The 23646-nt window shown below is 37.4% G+C and overlaps 1 long non-coding RNA gene across 7 annotated transcripts; it reads right to left on the bottom strand.

Moving 5' to 3' along the window:
* Positions 1–18008: 18008 nt before the first annotated feature.
* Positions 18009–22846, bottom strand: LOC104113769 (uncharacterized). 7 transcript variants are annotated; one of them, XR_011408683.1, is made up of 4 exons: positions 22689–22846; positions 22088–22276; positions 21624–21931; positions 18009–18571 (listed from the first exon to the last, which is right to left on the bottom strand). It is a non-coding gene; the product is annotated as an uncharacterized lncRNA (long non-coding RNA). The 7 variants fall into 7 exon arrangements; XR_011408679.1 differs by lacking the exon at positions 18009–18571 and adding an exon at positions 18573–18906; XR_011408680.1 differs by lacking the exon at positions 18009–18571 and adding an exon at positions 18573–18820.
* Positions 22847–23646: the final 800 nt, after the last annotated feature.

Raw genomic sequence — 23646 nt, 5'->3', positions numbered from 1 at the left:
ATGATTTTTGCCCATACAGGCTGTGTATGGCCTATACTATAATTAATTTAGTTTGGGCCTAACCCAAAGTTTCAACTATAATGACCTTTCAATTTTGAAAAAATGACACTGTAGAGTCGCAGTAAAAATAATATCCAAAAAAATATATAAAATTTATATATTTTATATATATATATATATATATATTTTATATATTATATACAAAAATTATACTCTCTCTGTTTCAAATTAGACGATGTACTTTCCTTTTTAGTCTTTTCAAAATAAATGACACATTTCTAAATTTGAAAATAATTTAACTTTAAACTCTTCATTTTACTTATTTTACCCTTAATGAGAAACTTTTATAACCATAAAAATATCATGACCTTACAGCTTTACCTCTTAAGCTTTTAAGACCACAAGTTTCAAGATTTTTTTTTCTTAAAATTCGTGCCGAGTCAAACTAGTTCATCTAAATTAAAACGAAAAGAGTACAAGTTTTGCACACTTTTTCAACTAATAAATAAAAATAATTTTTTGCGCGGGCTAAAAATTATAATATCCCTTCAATTTTCATCCCTATTCGGTCAAAAGGTTACTTGAATGAAATTATGAAATCATGTTACCAGCTGGCCAACTTTAGAACATGTCAATTATTGGTCAAATGGTCATGAATGAAATATTTGTACGGTTTCTTAAATGTTTTACTATTAAGTTCCATGTTACTATTTGATCAGAAATTGCATAGAATTCTGTGTACGGGCAACTTGCATCTCTTGTCGTTTTCATATGGCAGTTTAAATGTTTTTTCAATTAGTAAAAGGAGAAACAGAAAATTCCAACGAGTTTAGTAAAAAAACATAAAGTTGTTATAATACTTATGCAACAAGGCGAGCCTTGTATCTTTCAACTTCATTTTTATCATTCCTTTATCGCACAAAAACCCATTTATGACCAACTGGCTTTATACCAGTAGGTGTTTGCACTACTGGTCCAAAGACCTCTCTTTTAACAAGTGATTTCAATTCTGATTGAATTGACTCTTGCCATTTTGGCCAATCAGATCTTTGTCGACATTCTTCAACAGATCGGGGTTCAAAATTCTCACTATCTTGCATAATGTTAAGTGCAACATTATAAGCAAAAATATTATCCACCGCTATTTCAGATCGATTTAAATTAATCTCATCACCAATAGAACTTATTAAAAGTTCCTCGCTCACTTGAGTCTCGGGTTCATTGATTTCTTCAGGAATCTCAGAACTAATCAGATCTTGGGTCTCTTTAGGAGATCCCTTCATAATATCATTTTGACCATTTGTCGATTTTCTTTTTCTAGGATTTCGATCCTTAGAACCAAAGGCCTACCACGCTTCAGGCGTGCTTTAGGTTCACTAGCTCTCATGCTAGTAGATGGTCCTGCTGGGACATCAATTCGGATAGCAACATTCTCTGCATGGATATGTGACTTAGTTATCCTTTTCAAATCAGTAAATGCGTCTGGTATTTGATTTGCTATATTTTATAAATGGATGATTTTCTGGACTTCCTGATTACATATAGGGGTACGTGGATCAAAGTGAGATAATGATGAAACTTTCCACACAATTTCTCTTTTGATTTCCTTTTTCTCTCCCCCTAATTATGGGAAATTTGTTTCATCAAATCGACAATCTGCAAATCGAGCAGTAAATAAATCTCTCGTCAATGGTTCAAGATAGCGAATAATAGAGGGTGATTCAAACCCAATATATATTCCTAACCTTCTTTGGGGGCCCATCTTATTGCGTTGTGGTGGTGCTACTGGCACATATACAGCACATCCAAAAATTTGTAGATGGGCAATATTTGGTTCATGACAAAAAATTAATTGTGACGGAGAATATTTATTATAATGTATCGGTCTGAGACGGATAAGTAATGTTGCGTGCAAGATAGCATGGCCCCAAACAGTAATGGAAAATTTTATTTTCATAAGTAGTGGTCTTGCTATCAATTGCAGTCGTTTAATAAATGACTCTGCAAGGATATTTTGAGTATGAACATAAACTACAGGATGTTCAACTTTTATCCCAACTGATAGACATTAATTATCAAAAGCTTGAGATGAGAATTCTCCAGCATTATCAAGGCGAATAGCCTTTATAGGATAATCTGGGAATTGTGCCCTTAATCGAATTATTTGGGCTAATAACTTTGCAAACGCCAGATTGCGAGATGATAGTAAGCACACATGAGACCATCTTGAAGATGCATCTATTAGGACCATAAAATATCTAAACCGCCCACTTGGTGGGTGAATAGGTCCACATATATCCCCATGTATACGTTCTAAAAAGGCAGGGGACTCAATGCCAACCTTCATTGGTGATGGTCTAGTGATCATTTTGCCTTGATAACAAGCATCACAAGAAAATTCATCATTTGTAAGAATCTTCAGGTTCTTTAATGGATGCCCACTCGAATTTTCAGTAATTCGTCTCATCATTATTGATCCAGGATAGCCCAAACGGCCATGTCAAAGCACAAAAGTATTTAAATCAGTAAACTTCCGGTTTACAGAGTGTGCTTCAACTGTACTAATCTTTGAATAGTATAAGCCATAAGATAAAGTTGGTAACTTTTCTACAATGCATTTCTGGCCAGAAATATTCTTTATAATACAAAGATATTCCACGTTCATTTCATCTATTGTCTTAACATGATATCCATTTGGCGGATATTTATAAAACTCAACAAGTTTCTTCGGGACTTGGAGGAGAATAATGCATTGTCTATTATAAGTTTTGTTCCCTTAGACAGAAATACAGTAGTTCTTCCAGAGCTTTCAATCAAATTTATATTAATAGAAATTATAGAAACATTTGCTTTTTCCTTATGTAAATAAGAAAAGTATTTCTGATCTTTGAATATGGCATGAGTTGTTCCACTATCAATTACACAAATATCTTCATGTTCATGATTGGTCTTTGATCCAAACATAATTTGAGGATTATCCATATTCTTCAAAATGACATAAACAAAATAAATATGATAGTAAACATCATTTTCAAAGCATAAATTTTATTTATGTACAATAATTACATAACCATACTATCTACTACAAACAACAAAAATTAAAATATTTACATTTCTACAGATTCACTACCGATCACATGACTTGTTCCTCCTTCTGGGAGTGCAAAATAATCAGCTACGTCCAAATGCATGAAGTCTAAATTATCTTCAGAAATAAAATTTGCTTCAGCATTTTTCTCTGTCTTCTTCAGGGAGGCTTGATACAACTCTACCAGGTGCTTGTAATGACCCAACCGGTCATTTTAACTTTTAAAACCCCGTTCTCTAAACATAAAATTTCCTGTATGTGCTTGTAATGATTTATGACTTTCGGGGATGGTTGGTTCGGGATTTGAAAGTGTTTAGGGTGAAATCGGAACACTTGGTTCCTTAAGTTGGCCTTAAAGTGCTAAGTTTGACTTCGCTCAACATTTTGAGAAAACGACCCCGGAATAGAATTTTGATGATTCTAACAGCTCCGTATGGTGATTTTGGACTTAGGAGCGTGTTCGGAATTTTATTTGGAAGTCCGTAGTTAAATTAGGCTTGAAATGGCTAAAAACAAGAATTTAAGTTTGGAAGTTAGACCGATGAGTTGACTTTTTGATACCAGAGACGGAATCCAGTTCCGAAAATTTTCACAGCTCCGTTATATAATTTATGACTTGTGTGTAAAATTTGAGGTGAATCGGAGTTGATTTGATAGGTTCCGACATCGAATGTAGAAGTTGAAAACTCTTAGTTTCATTAAGCTTGAATTGGGGTATGATTCATGGTTTTAGCATTGTTTGATGTGATTTAGAGGTTCGACTAAGTTTGTATGATATTTTAGGACTTGTTGGTATATTTGGTTGAGGTCCCGAGGGCCTCGGGTGAGTTTCGGATGGTTAACGGATCAAAAGTTGGACTTAAAAAGTTGCTGCAATTTTCCCTTCTGATGTATATTCTGGGCTGTGATCGAGCCCCAGATCGAACCCAGATATCGAGCCCACGATCGAGGCCTGAGTCGAAGCCAGGGACGAGGCTCAGTATCGAAGCCACGATTGAAGGCAAGGCTCGAGGGCCATGATCGAAGGCAAGGCTCGAGGGCTAGCATCAAGACCCAAGATCGAACTTGATCGAGGCCATGACCATGTCCCAGGCTCGAGGCCTGATCGAGGCCATGACCAGCTCCCTTGATCGAGCTCCCAAGATCGAGCTCCCTGAGATCGAGCTCCTTGATCGAGCTCCCAAGATCGAGCTCCCTGAGATCTAGCTCCCGAGATCGAGCTCCTTGATCGAACTGGACAGAGCTGTAAGTTATAAAAACAGAGGACATTCGTCCCATTTGCTATTTTTGACGAACTTGAGCTTGAGCATAGGCGACTTTTGACAGATTTTCAAGGGAAAAACATTGGGGTAAGTGATTCTAACTCGGAATTGGTCTACATATACAAGTATATCATTGTTTTCACCATAAATTAGTGTTTTGAGATCTAAATTTGGGAAATTTTTAGAAATCTCATAGAAACGAATTTTTGAGATTTCAGTATCGATTCGGAGTCGGATTTGAGTGAAACTGGTATGGTTGGACTCGTAATTGAATGGGTTGTCGGATTTCATAACTTTTGTTGGATTCCGAGATGTGAGCCCCACAAACAAATTTTTAATTAATTTCGGAATTTTTATTAAAAATGTAGTATTTTCTTATAGAATTGATTTCTATAATTTTTAGTGATTGTATCTAATTATTTTGGCTTGATTCGAACCAGACAGAGTTGGATAATCGTGAAAAAGGCCTTATAGTGGATTAAATTGGAGCAAGACGAGGTAAGTCTCTTGTCTAATCTTGTGAGGGGGAAATTACCCCATATGTGATTAAATTATTAATGGTTGTTAATTATGGGGGCTAGGTACGCACGAGATGACGAGAGTCCGTGCGTAGCTACTATTAATGCTAAAGCCCGGGTAGTTTAGGACACAAAATATGAATTACTTGTGTAAATTATATTCTTTATTTAATTAAATTATTTGATATATAAATTGTGAATTGTTAGGAAATATAATAAATATGAAAATTTCATATGCTTAATTTTCTGTTTAAATTAATTAACTGTTTAAAGAAATTGTTCATCCTCCCGAAATTATCTTATAATGAATATACTCTCCTTCCGGAGGTACATAAGAAAATGTCCTCCTTTTTTGTGGAGCGTGCCGAACGCCTCGGCAGGATAGATGCATCTATGGATCGCGCCGCACGTTCCTCGGCAGTGTACACGACACTCTGGATCGGGGCGTACGTCCTCGGCAAAAATCGTGCTTAATAATAATAATAATTACACGATACTTTAATAATTTATTTCAGCTTGTGAAGCTAGTTAATAAATTAAAAAATCCTTGGAATTTAATGAATTATTATTCTTGCTTGTTAAGGAATTAATTGTTACTCATGTAAATGAGATTTAATTGATAAATTGAAAATTATTTGAATTGAAGGAATTTAATTAATATATTGAGAATTTTTACATTGGAAGGAATTTGATTATTTCCGCTGATTAAATAAATTATCGTAAATTCTGTAAATCATGCTGATTTAAATATCCTAGTTTTATTTCAGTTATTATTATTGACCCATAATGAGTGTCAAAGTCGGCCATCTCGTCTCTACCACTTCGAGATTAGGCTTGATACTTACTGGGTACACGTTGTTTACGTACTCATACTATACTTGCTGCACTTTTTGTGCAGGATTTGAGACAGGTACTAGTGGAGGACCTATCATCACATACCCACGTCATCCCGAGGCATAGTGGTGAGCTGCCTTTCTGAGCCGTTCTGCAGCTACCAGTGTCTCTTCTTATATTTACATTCTGTCTATTTCATTTCAGACAGTATTTGGAGTTTTGTATAATCTACTAGATGCTCATTCACTTGTGACACCAGGTCTTGGCACACACATTGGTAGGGTTTGGGTTTATATTTTTCTTGGTTTTAAACTTTATCAATGTATGCTTAATTTATTAGTTGGCTTGCCTAGCTGTAGTATTGGGCGCCATCACGACCTACAATTAAAATTGGGTCGTGACAACATGGTATCAGAGCACTAGGTTCACGTAGGTCTCACAAGTTATGAGCAGACCTAATAGAGTTTTGCGGATCGGTACGGAGACGTCTGTACTTATCTTCGAGAGGTTATAGGATATTAGGAAATTACCTTTCTTCACATTCCATCGTGCAATTAATGTAGCACTAAAAATCCTTCTTTTATTTTCTCACAGATGGTGAGAACGCGCTCGAATAAAGTTCCAGACCAGGGAAGAGCTACTCCCCCAGTTGCTAGAGGCCGAGGCAGAGGCCGAGGGAGGGCTCCAGCCCGTGGTAGAGGGCGAGGACGTCCCGGGACTATTCCAGTTATGCCGCCAGTGGATCCAGCAGAGAATCCCATTATTGAGGAGCAGGGTGAGGTGCCTGTTGCAGAGCCAGCTCCGGTGGACTTCACATCTGTACCGGGATTTCAGGATGTCATGGGTCGTATGCTGCGATTCATGGACAATATGACTCGGGCCGGTTTATTTCCGGCAGACCCAGCCACATCTCAGGCGGGCGGGGGAGCACAGACCCCTACCGCGCAGGCTCATGGACAGGCAGCTGTTGTATATCAGACCCAGGGTGCACTACCCGTGGGTGGAACCCAGCCAGTGGTAGCAGCTACACCTGAGCCCAGGCCAGCTGTAGCTGCCGATCCTCAGAAACTATTGGATAGATGGACTAGACTACATCCTCCTGTCTTCGGGGGTGAGCAACATGAGGATCCACAACATTTCATTGATCGTTGCAAGGATAGACTGTACAACATGAGGATATTGGAATCCCATGGGGTTGATTTCGCTACTTTTCAGTTAGAGGGTAGAGCCCGTAGATGGTAGCAGTCTTATGCTCTTGGTAGACCAACAGATTCTCCTCCTATGACTTGGGACAGGTTCACCCGTATCTTCTTGGACAGGTATATTCCACCCTCCCAGAGGGAAGAGTTGCGGTTTCAGTTTGAGCAGCTCCAGCAGGGTCAGATGTCAGTGACTGATTATGAGGCGAGGTTTTCTGAATTATCTCGCCATGCACTAATGATACTCCCTACTGAGGCGGAGAGAGTGCGAAGGTTTGTAGCCGGTTTACATACTGGTATTCAGGCCACTATGGCTCGAGAGGTTGAGATGGGTACTTCTTATGAGCGAGTTGTGGAGATAGCCCGGAGGATTGAGGGTGTATGTCAGCGGAGCCGAGAGCAGATTATGAGAGATAAGCGGTTCAGGTACTCTGGAGTTCAGAGGTGCTCCGTCCGGGGGTAGAGGTCAGTTCGTGAGGGGGCAGTCCAGCAGACCCCCATATCCAGCACCACCACTTCCTTGAGGTGCTCCAGTGCGACCTTATCTCAGTGCTATCCCAGAGTTCTTATCGCCCACCAACTATTCAGGGTCCTCCCAGTGGGTATTCATATCCCCAGGGCCAGACACTTAGTCAGCAGCCCATCGCACCGAAGAGTTGTTACGAGTGCGGGGATCCCAGTCACATGCGGTGGTTTTGCCCAGGCTTCGGGGTAGACCAGTACAGCAGGGTCAGCAGTCTATGCTTACCGGACCAGTTGCTCCACCAGTAGTCCGACCACCCAGAGGTGGAGGACAGGTGGGTAGGGGCCGTCTTAGAGGTGGAGGTCAGCCAGGCGGAGGCCAGACAGTTGGCGCTCCAGCTCGGTTCTATGCTTTTCCGGCTAGACCAGATGCAGAGGCCTTAGATGCCGTGATTACAGGTATTATTTTTGTTTGTGGCAAAGATGCCTCAGTATTATTTGATCCAGGATCTACGTATTCATATGTGTCATCTCTATTTGCTCCATTCCTGGGTGTTTCTCGTGAGTCCTTGAGTACTCCTGTTTATGTGTCCACTCCCGTGGGCGATTCTATTATTGTGAACCGGATCTACCGGTCCTGTATTATTACATTCTGTGGTTATGAAACAAAAGCAGATCTCCTATTGCTTGAGATGACCGACTTTGAAATCATTCTGGGTATGGACTGGTTATCTCCATATCATGTTATTCTAGATTGTCATGCCAAGAGTGTTACCTTGGCTATTCTAGCATTGCCTAAGCTGGAGTAGAAGGGTTTGCCTGTTAGTTCATTTAATCGAGTTATTTCTTTTATAAAGGCTCAACACATGGTTGAGAAGGGTTGTTTGGCTTATCTAGCCTATGTTCGGGATACTACTGCAAAGACTCCGGCTATTGATTCAGTGCCTGTAGTTCGGGAGTTCCCCGATGTATTTCCGTCAGATATTCCAGGTATGCCACCTGATCGTGATATTGATTTCTGTATTGACTTGGCTTCATATACCCAGCCTATATCTATCCCACCGTATCGCATGGCTCCGAAAGAATTGAAAGAATTGAAAGAACAGCTTGAAGAGTTACTAGCCAAAGGGTTTGTCAGACCGAGTGTATCGCCTTGGGGTGCACCAGTATTGTTTGTGAAAAAGAAGGATGGAACAATGCGGATGTGTATTGATTATCGCCAATTGAACAAAGTCACTATTAAGAACAAGTACCCGTTGCCGCGTATTGATGATCTATTTGACCAGTTGCAGGGTGCTAGGGTATTCTCTAAGATCGACTTGAGGTCGGGGTACCATCAGTTAATGATTTGGGATTCGGATATTTCGAAGACTGCTTTTCGGACTAGATATGGTCATTATGAGTTTCTGGTGATGTTCTTCAGTTTAACTAATGCCCCAGCAGCGTTTATGGATCTGATGAATAGAGTATTCATGCCATATATTGATTCGTTTGTCATTGTCTTAATTGATGACATCTTAATCTATTCGCGCAGTAAGGAGGAACATGAGCAGCATATGAGATTAGTGCTTCAGACATTGCGGGAACATAAGCTATATGCTAAGTTCTCTAAATATAAGTTTTGGCTAGAGTCTGTAGAATTTTTGGGACATATTGTATCGGGCGAAGGTATTAAAGTTGATCCCAAAAAGATTGAGGCAGTTCAGAATTGGCATCGTCCCACTTCGGCGACTGAGATCAGGAGTTTTCTGGGTTTAGCAGGTTAGTATCGTCAGTTCGTGGAAGGTTTTTCATCTATTGCAGCACCTTTGACCTAATTAACCCAGAAGGGTGTTCAGTTCCGATGGTCTGACGATTGTGAGTCAAGCTTTCAGAAGCTCAAGACAGCACTGACTACAGCACCCGTGTTAGTGTTACCATTTGGTTCGGGAATATATACAGTGTATTGCGACGCATCACGCGTTGGCTTGGGTTGTGTATTGATGTAGGAAAGGCGAGTTATTGCATATGCTTCATGTCAGCTGAAGCCCCACGAGAAGAATTATCCAGTACATGATTTGGAGTTAGTTGCAATTGTTCACGCTCTAAAGATTTGGAGGCATTATCTTTATGGGGTGTCTTGTGAAGTTTACACTGATCATCGCAGTTTGCACCATTTGTTCAAGCAGAGGGATCTAAATTTGCGGCAGCGTAGATGGCTGGAGTTACTAAAAGATTATGATATTACTATCTTGTATCATCCGGGCAAAACAAATGTGGTTGCAGATGCCTTGAGCAGGAAGGCATAGAGTATGTGTAGTTTGGCTTTCATTTCAGCAGAGGAGAGGCCATTAGCCTCAGATATTCAGTCCTTGGCTAACAAACTTGTGAGGCTGTATATTTCAGAGCCCAGCCGAGTTCTTGCATGTGTGGTGGCCCAATCTTCACTATTTGAGCAGATCAAGGCTTGCTAGTATGATGACCCATACTTGATGGTTCTTCGTGAAACGGTACTACGAGGTGGTGCCAAGAAAGTTACTATTAGAGCGGATGGTGTTCTACAACTCCAGGATCGTCTATGTGTTCCTAATATGGATGGACTGAGGAAAAAGATCCCGGAAGAGGCACATAGTTCTCGGTATTCTATTCATCCAGGTGCTACTAAGATGTATCGTGACTTGAGGCAACATTATTGGTGGCGACGAATAAAAAAGGACATAGTTGAGTATGTATCTAGGTGTCTAAATTGCCAGCATGTTAAATATGAGCACCAGATGCCAGGTGGCCTACTTCAGCAGATGACTATACCAGAGTGGAAATGGGAACGAATTACTATGGACTTTGTAGTTGGGTTGCCGCGGTCCTTGAGGAAGTTTGATGTAGTTTGGGTGATTGTTGACAGGTTGACTAAGTCGGCACATTTTATTCCTGTTGTGACTACGTATACTTCAGAGAGTTTGGCCCAGATTTATATTCAGGAGATAGTTCGGTTGCACGGTGTGCCAATTTCTATCATATCAGATAGAGGTCCTCAGTTTACTTCACATTTCTGGAGAGCAGTACAGAGTGAGTTGGGGAACCGTGTAGAGCTCAGCACAGCCTTTCATCTGCAGACCGATGGACAGTCAGAGAGGACAATTCTGATTTTGGAGGATATGCTCAGGGCATGTGTGATTGACTTTGGAGGTCAGTGGGATCGTTTCCTGCCTTTGCCCGAGTTTGCTTATAATAACAGTTACCAATACAGTATCGAGATGGCTCCATTTGAGGCTTTATATGGTCGGCGATGCCGTTCACCTATCGGATGGTTTGAGCCAGGTGAGGCTAAGTTATAAGGTACCGATTTAGTAAGGGATGCCTTGGAAAAGGTAAAGTTGATTCAGGAGCGACTTCGTACAGCACAGTCCAGACAAAAGAGTTACGCGGATCAGAAAGCGCATGATATATCATTTATGGTAGGTGAAAAAGTTCTCTTAAAGGTTTCGCCGATGAAGGGAATTATGAGATTCGGGAAGAAGTGCAAGTTGAGCCCAAGGTTTATAGGCCCATTTGAGGTGTTGAAATGAGTTGGGGAGGTTACTTATGTGCTTGCATTGCCTCCCAGCCTATCAGGAGTTCATCCGGTTTTTCACGTTTTTATGCTCCGGAAGTATCATGCCGACCTATCACATGTGTTAGACTTCAGCACATTTCAGCTAGATAATAGCTTGGGTTATGAATAGGAGCCAATTGCCATTGTTGATAAACAGGTTTGCCAGTTGAGGTCCAAGAGGATTTCTGCAGTAAAAGTCCAGTGGAGGGGCCAACTAGTCGAGGAAGTGACTTGGGAGGCCAAGGAAGACATGTGGAGCAGATATCCACACTTATTCAGCACTCCAGGTACAATTCTAAACCCGTTCGAGGACGAACGTTTATTTAAGAGGTGGAGAATGTAATGACCCAACCGGTCATTTTAACTTTTAGAACTCCGTTCCCTAAAAATAAAACTTTCCGTATGTGCTTGTAATGATTTATGACTTGCGGGGATGATTGGTTCGGGATTTGGAAGTATTTGGGGTGAAACCGGAATACTTGGTTCCTTAAGTTGGCCCTAAAGAGTTAAGTTTGACTTCGGTCAACATTTAGAGAAAACGATCCCAGAATGGAATTTTGATGATTTCAACAGCTCTGTATGGTGATTTTGGACTTAGGAGCGTGTTCGGAATTTTATTTGGAAGTCCGTAGTTAAATTAGGCTTGAAATGGCTAAAAACAAGAATTTAAGTTTGGAAGTTTGACCGATGAGTTGACTTTTTGACACTGGAGTCGGAATCCAGTTTCGAAAATTTTCATAGCTCCGTTATATAATTTATGACTTGTGTCTAAAATTTGAGGTCAATTGGAGTTGATTTGATAGGTTCCGACATCGAATGTAAAAGTTGAAAACTCTTAGTTTCATTAAGCTTGAATTGGGGTATGATTCATGGTTTTAGCGTTGTTTGATGTGATTTAGAGGTTCGACTAAGTTCGTATGATATTTTAGGACTTGTTGGTATATTTGGTTGAGGTCCCAAGGGCCTCGGGTGAGTTTCGGATGGTTAACGGATCAAAAGTTGGACTTAAAAAGCTGCTGCAATTTTCCCTTCTGCTGTATATTCTGGGCTGTGATCGAGCCCCAGATCAAACCCAGATATCGAGCCCATGATCGAGGCCTGAGTCGAAGCCAGGGACGGGGCTCAGTATCGAAGCCACGATCGAAGGCAAGGCTCGAGGGCCATGATCAAAGGCAAGGCTCGAGGGCCAGGATCAAGACCCAAGATCGAACTTGATCGAGGCCATAACCATGTCCAATGCTCGAGGCCTGATCGAGGCCATGACCAGCTCCCAAGATTGAGCTCCTTGATCGAGCTCCCTGAGATCGAGCTCCCCTGATCGAGCTCCTTGATCGAGTTCCCAAGATCGAGCTCCCGAGATCGAGCTCCCCTGATCGAGCTCCTTGATCGAACTGGACAGAACTGTAAGTTATAAAAACAGAGGACATTCGTCCCATTTGCCATTTTTGACGAACTAGAGCTTGAGTAGAGGCGACTTTTGATAGATTTTCAGGGGAAAAATATTGGTGTAAGTGATTCTAACTCAGATTTGGTCTACATATACAAGTATATCATTGTTTTCACCATAAATTAGTGTTTTGAGATTTAAATTTGGGAAATTTTTAGAAATCTCATAGAAACGAATTTTTGAGATTTCGGTATCGATTCGGAGTCGGATTTGAGTGAAACTGGTATGGTTGGACTCGTAATTGAATGGGTTGTCGAATTTCGTAACTTTTGCCGGATTTCGAGACGTGGGCCCTACAGACAAATTTTTAATTAATTTCGGGATTTTTATTAAAAACGTAGTATTTTCTTATATAATTGATTCCTATAATTTTTAGTAATTGTATCTAATTATTTTGACTAGATTCGAGCCAGACAGAGTTGGATAATCGTAGAAAAGGTCTTATAGTGGATTAAATTGGAGCAAGACGAGGTAAGTCTCTTATCTAATCTTGTGAGGGGAAAATTACCCCATAGGTGATTAAATTAATAATATTTGTTAATTGTGGGGGCTACGTACGCACGAGGTGACGAGAGTCCGTGCGTAGCTACTATTAATGCTAAAGCCCGGGTAGTTTAGGACACAAAGCATGAATTACTTGTGTAAACTATATTCTTTATTTAATTAAATTATTTGATATATAAATTGTGAATTGTTAGGAAATATAATAAAGATGAAAATTTCATATGCTTAATTTTCTGTTTAAATTAATTAACTGTTTAAAGAAATTATTCATCCTCCCGAATTTATCTTATAATGAATATACTCTCCTTCCGGAGGTACATAAGAAAATGTCCTCCTTTCTTGTGGAGCGGGCCGAATGCCTCGGCAGGATAGATGCATCTATGGATCGCGCCGCACGTCCCTCGGTAGTGTACACGACACTCTGGATCGGATCGTACATCCTCGGCAAAAATCGTGCTTAATAATAATAATTACATGATATTTTAATAATTTATTTCAGCTTGTGAAGCTAGTTAATAAATTAAAAAATCCTTGGAATTTAATGGATTATTATTCTTGCTTGTTAAGGAATTAATTGTTACTCCTGTAAATGAGATTTAATTGATAAATTGGAAATTATTTGAATTGAAGGAATTTAATTAATATATTGAGAATTTTTACATTGGAAGGAATTTGATTATTTTTGCTGATTAAATAAATTATCGTAAATTCTGTAAATCATGCTGATTTAAATATCCTAGTTTTATTTCAGTTATTATTATTGACCCATAGTGAGTAGTGTCGGCCATCTCGTCTCTACCACTTCGAGATTAGGCTTGATACTTACTGGGTACACGTTGTTTACGTACTCATACTACACTTGCTGCATTTTTTGTGCAGGATTTGAGACAGGTACTAGTGGAGGACCTATCATCACATACCCACGTCATCCCGAGGCATAGTGGTGAGCTGCCTTTCTGAGTCGTTCTGCAACTACCAGTGTCTCTTCTTATATTTATATTTTGTCTATTTCATTTCAGACAGTATTTGGAGTTTTGTATAATCTACTAGATGCTCATTCACTTGTGACACCAGATCTTGGCACACACATTGGTAGAGTTTGGGTTTATATTTTTCTTGGTTTTAAACTTTATCAATGTATACTTAATTTATTAGTTGGCTTGCCTAGCTGTAGTGTTGGGCGCCATCACGACCTACAACTGAAATTTGGTCGTGACATTGGCGTACGACATGTACGTGACCAGTGCCCTTTTTCTCCACATCTATAGCATGTATTTTCTGGCTTTGCTGCTTGCACCGCTTCATGCTTTTGTTCCTTCCTTTTCCACTGCTGGTGGTGAGGAGGGTTCTTTGGTGCATTGTTATTACCACGATTAGAGTTTCCTCCCCGACCACGGCCATGACCACGACTGGGGCCACGTCCTCTTCCACGCTTAGCTTGGTGGAAGTTCGTCTCATTCACTTCAGGGAATGGACAAGAACCAGTAGGTCGGCTTTCATGATTTTTCATTAATAGCCCATTATGTTGCTCGGCTACAAGAAGATGTGAGATAAGTTCAGAATACTTTTTGAATCCCATCTCTCGATATTGCTGCTGCAGGAGCATATTCGAGGCATGAAAAATGGTGAAAGTTTTCTCCAACATATCATGATCAGTAATATTATCACCACATAGTTTCAATTGGAAAATAATTTTGAACATAGCAGAATTATACTCACTGATAGATTTAAAATCTTCTAGCCTTAGATGAGTCCAATCATAATGTGCCTGTGGAAGAACGACCATCTTCAGGTGATCATATCTATCTGTTAAATTATTCCACAGTATGACTGGATCTTTAATAGTAAGATATTCTATTTTCAGGCCCTCATCAAGGTGATGGCGTAGGAATATCATTGCTTTGGCACGGTCTTGGTTTGATGCATGATTTTTATCTTTGATGGTGTCTGCCAGACCCATCGCATCAAGATGAATTTCGGCATCAAGCACCTAAGACATATAGCTTTTGCCCGATATATCCAGGGCTACAAATTCAAGTTTAGAAAGATTTGACATTATTTAGAAAAAGAAAGTTCGTACCTCTGATACTTTTAAAGTATTTTCTCGAGATGGTTAGAGCTTTGTGCTGATAACGTGTTATAAAATAAAAACTGTAAAGTAAAGACAAGTGTAGAGAGAAACTGATATATTATTCAAACTTCAAACTTGTGTACATAATGAACTGAATTCTCCTCTATTTATAGAAGAAAGGAAGCTTCTGTGTAAGCTGCTACTGCAAGCTGATGTGTAAGCTGCTACTTTAAGCTGTTGTGCCAGGTATAAATAATCTTCTATCATGGGTAATATTTATCTATAACGGAGTACCGAAATGATAAGCTTCTTTAGGAGGCTTATTTCCTAAACATATTTACGGCGGAGTCTCATATGGATAAACTTCTTCAGGAAGCTTATTTACAACGGAATACTAAATGAACATCCATAATATAATATGTTTATAACAAAGGTCAGTATTTGCATTTCTGATATTATGATTACACTTGGCATTTCAACCATTGGTTGTCCCTGGGTGGATGGGGTAATTTAAAAGTCTGCATAAAATATTCAAATCCCTTTTTTGTAAGTATTTTTAACCCGCGCCAAAAACTATTTATATTTGGTAGTCGAAAACGTGTATAAAATTTATATAAATTTTGTATATAACATGCAGAATGTGTGTGTGTGTGTGTGTGTGTGTGTATATATATATATATATATATATATATATACACACACACACACAAAAATATAATATATTATTATTATTATTATTATTATTATTATTATTATTATTATTTTGAGAGCTGATATACAGTGTCATTTTTTCGTTGTTTAACTAGCATGACTTATTTGGCCAAATTATATAAAAGTTTACCCTTTTACTAGGAGGTAGAAATATAAAGGATATGTAGAACTCCCTCTATCTCTTATTTAATCTAGTTGATAATCAGAGTAATTTTGATAGTTTACATATATTTATCTATGTGTCAAAAGCCTCGTTATTACAACTTCATTTGTTTTTTTAACTTCGTGTTCAATCAAACTCTAGATAAAGTGAGTAAATAACATTGGGATGTTTTTGATTTTCATGTGCATAAATTATGATGTTTTAGTACAACTGATTTATTGAGCTTATAGGGATGTTTGCCCGAGTTTTTATTTTTTTTTTCTGGCCAAAAGTGTTTTTGTTATTGCCAAAAGTACATTTTTCAAATTTAAGGTGTTTGATCAAGTTTTTAGAACGGAAAAAAATACTTTTGAGTAAAAGCAAAAATAATTTTTGACAAACAGAAAAAAGTAGTTCTTTTTCGGAAAGCACTTCTTTGAAAAGTATTTTTGAGAAAAAAAACACTCAAGCACTTTTTCAAACATTGACCAAACACTAATTCCTACTCAAAAGTGTTTTGAAACTAATTAGTCAAACACCAACCGTTTCTAACCAAAGTACTTTTTTGAAAAGCATTTCTCAGAATAAATTGATTTTAGGAACTTGGCCAACCAAGCTATTCATAGTTGATCATGTAAGTTATTGTAAGTAATTAAATTACTTATTTAGAGAAACTTCCACAATCAGTTGCGTTGATAATCGCTTATCATAATTCATACACAAGACGATAATTTGATTGAGTAAGTTACTTAATTGTGATATATTTGCCAACATAATTACTACATAACATTACGAGATGAAAATTTTATTTCCTTTCATAAGAAAACAAAAGGCAAATTAGATGAACGAATAAAAGTTTTATTTTTTGAAACGTATTATTTCAGAGTTTTTCTATCGATATGCGTTGGAAAGTAATGAACTGCGCCAATTGATGGCGCAAACGATGTATTTAAAAGGGTTGAAAACAAAAAGTAAGTTGAAGTATGTGAAAGATGCCCTTTGTAAATAAATCCTTCCATATTTTTAACGCGTGAATTTCTTTAATATGTTCGATAATCTTGATTCTTGAACATATGGAAACATGGGATTTAAGAAAACTTTTCACATGTACTACTGATTAATGTAAAGAAGCACTTGCAAAATAATCGAATAAATCCACCACAACCCCCTTCTTCAGCATACTTAGGGAGACATAATCAGGTCGCATGATGTTATTGTCATATTACTTAACATGGAATAAGATTATGTCCGAGCAATATCATGGGCCAAACATAATATTACTAGGATTTCTTCAATTATTTTAACAATAATGGCATCAAGAAATATTATTCGATTTGATCTGGCCATCTGGGCGAGCAGAGTGATCTTTGTCACAGATCCTGATAATTTAGTAGATTGGGATCTCAGTGTTAATACAAATTATAACTTGATAATTTAGTAGATTGGGCCTGGCGAAGCTAAGTGTGTTGAAGGGGTTTCAATAGAATCCCATTTGCATTTGGAGGAAAATTACACAAATGAGATTTTCTTTTGCATATGCATAAATATAAATTGTTGAATCCCCTTGAAAGTTAAGTGTATTCGCCCATTGTGCAACTTTACATTTTCTCGAATCCCCCTATTAGGATTCCTGGCTCTGTCGCTTAGTAGATATTAAGAAACCAAAAGGTCACAATAAAAAATGGCAGGATAAAGGATTACAAATGAATAAGATATAAATAACCCATAATTGCAAGACAGAGAACAAAAATACAGTACTCCATACTTAAAATTCCCCCGCCCATCCCTAACGAATGATATTGGAGCTACGACATGTTAGTGGTAAGACCTCAACCTATTCATTTTGATGTCTCATTAACAAGTCGTAGATATAAATAAAACAGACAATCCACAATAGTTTGTTCATATCTGAATATAAGTAACATAAATTTCTTAAAGAGATCATACAATTAAAAGTGAATTCAAAATTTAGAGTGACAGAGTAATGGATGTCATCTCTTGTATGCATAAGTACATAAATATGTGTATCTAGAGACACATTTTTTTTTAATTTTTTTATATATATGTATTCACAGTTTTGACAAAAAGCGATTAACTCGATTAAACCTTAACTGAAGAACGAGCACGGCTCTGCAATTATTTTTTCTTTATTTACTTTTGACTTTATCAATTCGTACTGTCTAAACATTAGCAAATTATTCACAACATGGGACATAAGCCATCACAAAGCTACACAAACACCAATTCATGTACCTCCGTCAAACCTATGACTACAAAAATTCAAGCCCTAAACCTCAACAGTAAGTTAGAGCCTTGGATTCTAACTAAACAAATGTAATGCTTTTATCTGCATTATGTAGACTTCTCTTGAATGAACCCACCAATAGAGACAAAGAAAGATTGTTTCCACATGAGCACTTGCTTTGAGAAAGCTATTCAGATGTCCAAGAATTGTGTGAGATCAATTACCAAAAGAAAACAAGAACAATATTTTTTTGAAAGACTCACCGAGCGCACCTTACAACTTTGTTGGGGGACATAATCAGATCATATCATTATTGATGTATATGGTTCTTACTAGATATGGAAAAAACATTATTTTGTTAAAAAGTGGTATGGCGCTATCATGGGAAGATTTCACAAAATATAATGCATGCAATCATTTTGCCAGTAATAGCATATCCAATAATATGCAACTCTCTCCTGAATCCAGAAAATAATAGTACGTGCACTGCAGGTGAGTATTCTTGAACAAACTTGACCTTCAGGAAAAATAAATTTATATATTTACTCAGATCTGAAGTTTACAACTAAACTTGAAACATTTATCAAAATTGCAGATTTTGGCATCTTTTTTTTTTTTTTGGCCAGCCGTGTGAAGAAGGAAATAATAATTGTATAGTCATCGGACAGACAGCAGCAGACCCCAAGTGTTGAGTACTCATGCAATTGCACATAGTACATACTACACATATATATATGGTAGCAGCTTCTTTATGTAATACTTTGACCTAGACAGAGATAAATCATTTCCATTAATGCTTTCGACTAGTATATGATCTAAAGGAACAATCAGAGACATCAGGCTTCAAAAAACCTGCCAAGGAGAGAACATATACAACAAAAATAATAATTATGCCTCAGCAAGTCGGGATCGGCTATATGAATTCTCATTGTCCATGTCACTCTACAAGCTATAACGTCTATCCTCCTCTTTGGTTTTAATTCAGAATGACTTCTATCAGTGCTTTCCATGGCAAGAGTCACCCCAATAAACACAAATAATTAAGGGGAAAAAAATGTTATTTCTTAATTTATACTCTCTGTACCATTAACATTATTATTACAATTGTAGCAACTTCAGAGATTCTAAACAAGCATTTGATTTATAACAAAACAGGTATCTTATAGGAGTATCATAACCCAGTGAAGAAGTGGATCACTTAGCTCCTTTTGAGTAATCAAAATCAGTGCCTGTCCTGTATGAAAAATGAGATGGGATAGAGGCCAAAATGTTTCATAACCAAATAAACTAATTCTAACAAATGTGTGAAGCAAAAATGAGCCTTGAGCTTAAATCAACTCTAAAAGCTAGCTCATAATGAGTGAAAATTGTCCAATGCTATATAAGAAGATAATAACCCATATTTCAACCAATGTGAGACTCTAACACCCTCGGCACGCTCAAGGTTGAACATTTAAGGGTCGTTTGATAGGGTGCATAAGAATTGCTTAATATGGTGTATTAGTAATGCTTGTATTAGTTATGCTGACATATTTCTTATTCATTGTTTGGTTTGATGTACTAAAGCATTGCACAATTTCTAAAAGAATTGTTTGTTCACTAAAATACCCTCATAACCAGTCCATCACTTTATCTTTTTAAAAGAAACATATGTTGAGGAATGTTTTTATATGAAAAAGGTTCAAAAAAATTATTTGATTTATCTACCTATATTGTAGTATAAAACTGAATATTTATTTATAAAAAAAGAAAATATACTAAGTATTTATTTACTTACTACGGATATAATTTTATTTTCCACTTTCTTGGATTATTTCAAACTTGCATTAATATAATAGCATATTTTAATCAAGCATAAATTTTGAAGGATAATTTTGTCTTTAACTAAGCTAATGCATGCATTAAAACCTATTGCATTGTTAATACCATGGTTTCCTATGCATTAGTTATGCATAGGATAATACCAAATAGGGTGTATAACTTATGCATAGGTTCAAAAGGTACCAAACAAGGTATTATTAATACACAAAGCTAATGCATGCATTATTTTATCTAATACATCCTATCAAACGACCCCTTAGAGCATGGATAACATAAGGAGAGGGTCCAACATTGGCAAAATCATAGAATAACTAAGGGATGAGTCTCTAATACCATGTTCAGAGTTTGACCTTTGACTTAACTCACAAAGTTAACTCGTGAGGTGAGAATTGTTCAATCCATATAAGGAGATAATAGCCCATTGCCTCCACTAATGTCAGGCTCTAATAAAATGTTAAAACATTGAAAAGATGATTATATATGATCAAACGCTTGTGCAACAATATTCCTGTAAAAGCCAGTGCACCCCAAACCACACAAAATAAGGCCCTCTCCTAGTCAAACTCAGGGAGAGAGGAAAAACAAAAGAGGTAAACTTGAGTTAAATGGACACATGACCAAAGTACCAAACAAGACGCTCATACACTTAACGCCCAACTTTTTTGCAGCTACTATCTTTTACTGACTACAAGTTTCATACAGGCTCTAGGGCAAAGAGTTCAAAAATCAGTCTTTCTTTTCCAGCAACTTCAGTAAGGACAATAGACGATGACTAGAATTCCAAGCACACTCTCACTTGCATCAGACATCTTAATTTGGGGATACTAATTGGAGAGAAAAGTTACGACACCTAGTAACTTGTCTCTCCATGACCACAACAATCCAGAGAAACAGCTATAGAAACAGGACAACAGAAGAAATAGTTTGACTCTCTTCTCCACAACAATGAATAAATCCAACACAACCAAAGCAGAATATCATGAATTAACATAAACTGATTTCTTGACTTGGTAGTACAAGAAGAATCAAGCACAATCCCTTGTTTTTCTTTTCGGTAATCCTGGTTCTTCTAGAGATTATATCTGTTTTACACCAGCAAACCCGCCGACTTAACATTGTTCCTCCATTAAGATCACTGAGAAATTGATTCAATGGACTTGTTAGTCAAAGAATAATATGAAACAACTCCTATATTATTACGATACTGAAATTTCAGCATATGTTTTCAAATATTTTCCAACCGCATCTCTTTGAAACTACTCCTTCAGTAGCTCTATCCAGTAGGTGAACTTGTTAAACGCTTCCCTGGAGGAGAACAGAAATAAGCTTTTTATGTCATTTAGTTAGACTATAGACTACAGTGATAAAACATATATAGCTATGACCAGCGAACAGTTTAATACTTTAATTGAGATACCTACAATTCATGAGCTATATAAGATCATAGAGGAAAATGTCTAAACAAATTTGTAACAGTGGGTCAATTTAACAAAATAATAAGAAAATTTCTCCGCTAGGTTATAGGTTGTCAAAATGCACGTGTTTGATCAAGACAAAGCAATTATAGATAAAGATCATGTTTACTACAACTTCAAGAACATCCCAGACATATCATGTCAGTAACCAGTGGAAACTCACTCTGCAAACAAAAGCTGCTGCAGCTAAGTCTGAAAAGATATCTAGTTAATCAAAGTCTATTTGCATTATCAATATCAATATCAAAATCACTCTGAAATGTGGCACTGTACCTTTGATCGAAACCACTTTGTTCTTTCATAAGGCAGTGATCCCTGTGGATATTCGTAACCCAAATGAGAGAAGTCCTCCTGAGGGAAGCTTTTACATAATTAGGTGCTGTTTGTTCAACTCGTTTTGCGAAGCAATACGTCAGCATCTTGCAGAGGAAACAATTAAGATCCAGACTCATTCAGGAGTGGACCTATTATAAGGCAAAACAGCTTTTTGCTTCTAGGGCAACAGTAGAGGCTTAGCAACTTTGTCTGAGATGCAATGTAGAATATGATGCATGATCAATTCCCTTGATGATAACTCTTCTCTGCCAGAAATGAAAATGAGAAAAATGAAGAATACAGGTGTATCTTGTTCAAAAATTGGGATCATAACGGAAGGATGATTAATAAATCAATTAAGGCCATCAATACATCGAATACTGAAAACTCAAAATCCAAGCAAATAGCAGCTAAAATTTTACCACTAGCAGCTGATAGTCATGCCAACAAGAATTTTCCCCATATCGGTCAATGTACAACTTTGCCTCTATCATAATATGAACTTTTCCAGCTGCATCAACTATCTGTGTGAGTGAATGGATTTAGCAACATGTCTGCATGCTTTGGCTCAGTTACTGCAAGATATGTGCAGCCATTTCTTCCCTAGAATCCTATATGAAGATAAAGTTATTAACTCCAAATCACCGGTGACAGGTAAAGATAGAAAATTAACATTCTTAAATGAAACACAAAATTTCATTACAGAAGATATAAAGTAATGTTATGCCTGCTATCGGGATAAAATTCACGAAAATAATGCCATTGGCCACGTACTAGCTATATGTGAAGAAAGAGAGGGAAGAACAATAGGAGAAAGAACAAATAGATAAAGTGCCCACATTGTACTCTCCTTTCAGCCAAAAACATGTCAATCTAAACTCGTATCCCTGGGACAAGAACAAATTTCATGGCCAAGGCATGAGGATACAGATATCCTGCATGAGTTATAAATACTAAGTAGATTGCGATATTCTACAGAACATTTATTCTGGCACCATTGAGAATAATAGGAATATAGGATACCTCAGATACCTTCAACAAGTCACAAATTTGTAGAATTCATTCATCATGGAAAAAACAAAATGAAACTCTTCTCAGTTACAGTATCAGCATGCAGATTAATGGAAAGACCAGTTTAGTAGAAACGTGTCATGAGAAGCGGATCCTAATGAGGTCAATCAACAATTTCAGGTGAGATTAGATCTAAAATGTACTGCATCGATATGCAATCACACACAGCCAAGCGTCAAAGAAAAAATTGTGTAGATCTCTATTACACATTAATTAAATTATTTTATCCGGTTATATTCATCATCATTGATCTATTTTTATATTTTAATTTGCCTTACATTTTTTTTCCTGCTAATTGTTTTACCTGTTTAGTTGAAACTTTGTTTCTTTTATTCTGTGCTCAATATTTGAAAGTTGAATTTCTTAATTGAATTATTATTAATATGAAGTATTTGACATTTTTAAATTTGGTATTGAGGCAACGTGCTAAAAATTGTGAAATATTATTTTTGCTGAGTTATTCATTCCCGAATATTTTGTGAGATTTTTATACTCATTGCGATTGAGCCGTGAGCTCCTTATTGTGAAAAGTATTGTTGTTGATGATTTATTTTGGCAAGTTGAAATATTTGGGCACTTGAGGTGCAAATTGTGAAATATTGTGATATTAATACGTATGCAGTGGTATAAGATATGTGTGTTGAAATGCATGCGGTGAGATAAGGGTGGCTTGATACGCGTGGCTAGCAGGGGAACTACTAGAAGTCATGCGGTGTGATAAGGGTGGCTAAAACGCGGGATGCTATTTCCGAAAAAATATTTTCTTTAACAATTAAATGTGAAGGCTCCCGCGGTGATATAAGGAAATGAGATATTGTGAATTTATTTATGATTTGGGACTACGAGGCGGTACCTCAGGAGTGCCCTTATTGATATTTCTTTATGGCTGCATTTGCCTTTGGTTATTTTA

The sequence above is a fragment of the Nicotiana tomentosiformis genome, chromosome 1 (assembly GCF_000390325.3).
Source record: "Nicotiana tomentosiformis chromosome 1, ASM39032v3, whole genome shotgun sequence".
Taxonomy (NCBI): Eukaryota; Viridiplantae; Streptophyta; class Magnoliopsida; order Solanales; family Solanaceae; genus Nicotiana; species Nicotiana tomentosiformis.
This window is presented reverse-complemented; position numbering and strand designations above follow the sequence as displayed.